General features: G+C 39.1%; 1 protein-coding gene across 1 annotated transcript in view; it reads right to left on the reverse strand.

Moving 5' to 3' along the window:
* The window catches only part of LOC135115980 (uncharacterized), a 6,889-nt gene extending 3,546 nt beyond the window's left edge, over positions 1-3,343 (reverse strand). The window contains exon 1 of the mRNA XM_064033169.1: positions 3,294-3,343. The gene's annotated coding sequence lies outside the window, so the exon portion shown is untranslated. The remainder of the gene's footprint in view (positions 1-3,293) is intronic.
* Between the last annotated feature and the right edge of the window lie 1,657 nt (positions 3,344-5,000).

The following is a 5,000-nucleotide window of genomic DNA, read 5'->3' on the forward strand; positions in this document are numbered from 1 at the left end:
AGTGAAATTGGCAGATAGTGGGTACACTATCTGAATAGTACACTCAAAGGTGGTTTCACACCTATCAGTGCCGTATTAGTATCGTATAGTGTCAGTGATATCCATATCCATGTCGCTTTCGTGACGTCTATGCACACATATCCTTTCAGACGTGGAGTTGGCTATGATTGTCATAATTCTTGATGAAGAGCAAGATGCTTGCTTAACAAAAAATAAAGAAAGAAAGTGGGTACATGAAACGTGGAAGGAAAAGAGAAACTGAAGGAGATTTTGCTACTCTGTACGAGGAATTAATTAATGATGAAACAAAAATTTTCCAGTACTTAAGAATGTCCAAAAACTGTTTGATGACACTTGCTCAGTGATGTGTGGTGTGGTGTGGTATGGTGTGGTGTGTTATGATGTGGTGTGGTGTGATGTGGTGTGTTCTGGTAAGTATAATGTACAATGTGATTAATTACATCAATTAAAAAGAGAATTTATCACCATTTCAATTTCTTCTATTTTATTTCAAACACTTGTCCGACATCCATGAAAATTTTTAAAATACCAGTGACAACTGGTATTTTCACGGAACGGAGACGTAACAATCACTTCAGTCAAAACACAGTACTTCGCCGGATGTGTGTAAAATGCTTCCGCTGAATTCCAAAATGATGATTTTTTTTTTTTTTACTGACACTGAAGCACTGAACAGCACAGAACGAATACGGCACTGATGTGTGTGAAGCAACCTTAACCCGTATCCCTCTGGAGGCATATTCCCGAAGTCTGGTAAAGTTTCGGCCCATTTACTCTTGTAGCGGTTAGGTTAGGTTAGATTAAGTTACGTATAGGTAATTTTGTGCGAGAATCTCAATGAGACTATTTTAGAGAGAATCCTACAGTTAGTTTTGGAGCTACAGCCTAGTGTCCATACAGGCTGGCGGACGACTCCTTCCAGACTTCAGGAATATGCATTCTGGCCTTCAACAAGAACTGACATCAGATCCCGGTATGAACGCAGGCAGTGCATCCCATGTTCTTTTGTCCCTCTTCTCATTGCCTTCCCATTATATATATATATATATATATATATATAGTATATATATATATATAATATATATATATAGTATATATATATATATATAATATATATATATATATATATATATATATATAACACTCAACATCCCTACATGCAACAAAACTTACCAAAACACACTCAAAATACACTCAAAACATCCAAAACACAACCAAAACACATCACAACACCCCAAAATACCTACTACACTCACCTAAACACAACCAAATATTGAATATTCACTCAAAACACCCCATAACATCTGAAAATATCCAAATAACCCACCCCAACCACGCTAAATTTATCCAAAACACACTCAAAGCACCCCAATATACCTAAAACTCATCCAAACACACTCAAAAGATTTAAAACACCCAAAATACACTACAACACCCCAAAACTCATCAAACACACCCAAAACACATCAAAACATCCAAAACACACTTAAAGCACCACTCAACACCACAAACACGCCACAAACACACTTGCACACAATCAAATACACCTCAAAAGACCCGACACACACACCCAAACTCACCAAAACACTTAAAACAGAAAATAAACCCAAAACAAACTCACTACATCTCAATATACCCCCAAACACACCCATAACACACAAAAACATCCCACAATATACTCAAAACACCCCACACGACTCAAACCACTTACAATATAACTAAAAACATCCTAAACCACATTTAAAACACCCAAAATTCACCCAAAACACAATGATAACAGAAAATATACACCCAAAACACACCTGAACACCACCAAAACACACTCTAAACACCCCACAATATTCTTACATACATCCTAAACACGTAAAACACACAAAACACACCAAATATTAGAGAACTGCAGCGCAGCAAGGGAAACTAAGCGCTAAATATTGTTTACCTGTTTTGCCTCCTCCTCCATTTCTTCTTATTTTTTCCTTCTCCTCTTTCATTTCTCTTATTTTCTTCCTTCTACTACAACTATCTACACGCCTGACTTTAGAAACAGCTGGAAACACTTGGAAAACACTGGAAATTACGGTAAATATTGAGGAGACACTGGAGCAGACCGAGTCCCGAATCCTTGATGACGTCACAGGCGAGGTGCCGGCGCCCCGCTGCCATACGTACGTAACGTACTTCATTTTGAAATTGACCCATAGAAAACATGAAGCTAGGCTCGAATGCATTATATATTCTGACTTGACAATTACTTGAATTAATATTCACAATATCAAAACACCTCCAGTCTCAGTAGTTATAAAGAAATATTATGTGAAATATGGAAAAAGTGTTGGAAATTTTGACACCATTAAAAACATTGAAAAGTCCACCTATTCCACTTTACACTGGTAAAAAAACATTTTAAAAAATCTGAACTATTTTTTAAAATAATGCACACTTAGTTACAAGCTACAATAAAAAAATAAAGAAGCTAAAAAATGACAAAAAACACCACTTTCAACGGGACAAAAAGCCTATTCAAATTCCACATACTTAACTCAATAGGAACGCAACATACTTTAAAAATCATAAACGATTTTTTGAAGCAATAAAATCTTCATTAAAGCCTCAAATAAAAAAGCCAAAAACCAGGCTGGGTAAATTTCACCGTACAAACTGCCCCTTATTTACATAAAAAACAACACCAAATTCAGCACATTTACTTAACTGAAGCAAGAAAAACACTTCAAAAGCAACGAAATATTTTTAGAAACCATAAAATCTTACTATACAAGCCAAATAAATTAATTCAGAAAAATGTAAAAAAATATTGGAACCAACAAGCCGGAACAGGTGCCAGTCCATCATGGCGGCCATCGGGGGCGACCTCAGTGGGGGAGCCGGCGGCCATGTTGCCTTATTTATTCCTATATAACACCAAAACCAGGCAATGACGGATATATCTGACCAGCGGATATGAAGGCTAGACATGTGGATCCATCTTGTGATATGTTAGGCTTACAATGAGTGAGAGACGAGGCAAATAATGGCTAATAACACAGCTGACGGCTTGTTTACATATTGGCGAACATTAAATATTTGAATAAAATTTCCAACTCTTTCCAGACTCAGACGTAAACAAAACCTAAATATAAATAATTAACCCCTAAAAAAACTAAATAACGAATAATGAATCCTAAATAAACGAATACAAGACACTACAGGGAGGATTAGGGTTGTTGTGAAGGCAGTAAGGCTGACTGAGGAGAGACTGGCCCCGCTGGACTCACCTTACGTACTCGTGCCTCTCTGGTGATGCTTGACGGTGCTTGGTGCAGGAAGAAGGATGTCGGGAAGACGGAAACACTGGTTAATAGAGCGTGTAGGGCAAGATTGACCAGTGCTGACCAAAACACTGCAGCCAGCCAGCCGCTCGCCGTGGTAACTCCCCAGCGCCACTTGTCACTGATCCAACACCCACCCACACACCTTACGTACTCGTGCCTCTCTGGTGATGCTTGACGGTGCTTGGTGCAGGAAGGTGTCGGGAAGACGGAAACACTGGTTAATAGAGCGTGTAGGGCAAGATTGACCAGTGCTGACCAAAACACTGCAGCCAGCCAGCCGCTCGCCGTGGTAACTCCCCAGCGCCACCTGTCACCAGTGTTGCCACTGGACAAAACAGAAATATCCAAGACATCTCATTCAAAATCTCCAAGATCGACTTAAAATATCCAAGGTACATGAAAATAATTTTTCTTACATGAACATGAGAACACAAATGTAGCTTCTTTAACTCACCTTTCATACAGCAGAATATTATTGTACATAAACTTGTGTTCCTTCCTCGCTACCACTGGCAACCTCCGTGTCATCAGCAGGATACAGCGTTGCCTGTTGGCTGCTGCTACACTTGGTCCCATATCGCTGACGAATTTTGCCATTTTTCATGTCACTTATGAGATCTTTTGATGGTTTCCATTCAAAGCAGGGAACTTCTTGTCGATGCTTTTGTCTTTTTCATAGACATTTTCTGGGCAACCTCACACTTTGGGAACATTTTCTTTACCAACTCTCTCAGATGTTCAGCCTGACGAGCGGGCGGGCAGGCAGGCAGGCGAGCGGGCAGGCAGGCAGGCAGGCGAGCGGGCAGGTAGGTAGGCAGGGCAGGCAGGCAGGCGGGCAAGCGGGCAGGCGGGCAGAGTTAATTCACAGATCACCTTCATTATCAGGACCAAACATAACAGAACTGAATCCCGCTTGATGAAATTTGACTGAAGGTAAGATAAGGTAGATTCAAGCAAGTCTCTCTCTCTCTCTCTCTCTCTCTCTCTTGCACTCCATCAAATAGCCGAGAGAATTACCTCCTCTAATATTTCCTCCTCTAATCTGCTCGCACATAATTTCACAGGTTAATCTTTCAAGGTAATTAGTGAACTGATAATACCTGGAGAGAAGGAAATAACAACGATAATATAAGGAGAGTAAATAAATCAGAGAGAGGGAGAGTGGAGGGAGAGAGGGAGAGGGAGATCAAGGTGAAAAATTATATGAAATGAAGAAGGTTAAAGAAATGAAGGGAAAAATGAAATACACGTTGATAAAGTGAAGGAGAAATTAAAGCGAGATAGTGGGAAAACAAGAATTGAGGGGAAATTTTTGAGGGATGAAAATAAATAACAGACGAAAAACGAAAGACAGAGAGACAGAATAAAATGAAAAGAAATAGAGGGAAAGAGCGGGAAAGTAAAATCAAGAAAATTGAAATGAAAAAAAAAAAAACTGATGATGCAAAATACGAAGAGGAGTAAGAAGATAAGAAAAACGAATAAAGAAGATGAGAGGAGGCATAATGACGAGTAAAAGCGAGGAATAGGAGATAAAAGACATATAAATTTCAATAAAAAGAAGAAACAGGGAGAAAAAAATATATCCAAAAATGTGTATCTCTGTGTGTGTGTGTGTGTGTGTGTGTGTGTGTGTGTGTGTAAAACCCT

This window comes from Scylla paramamosain, chromosome 30 (genome assembly GCF_035594125.1).
Source record: "Scylla paramamosain isolate STU-SP2022 chromosome 30, ASM3559412v1, whole genome shotgun sequence".
Taxonomy (NCBI): Eukaryota; Metazoa; Arthropoda; class Malacostraca; order Decapoda; family Portunidae; genus Scylla; species Scylla paramamosain.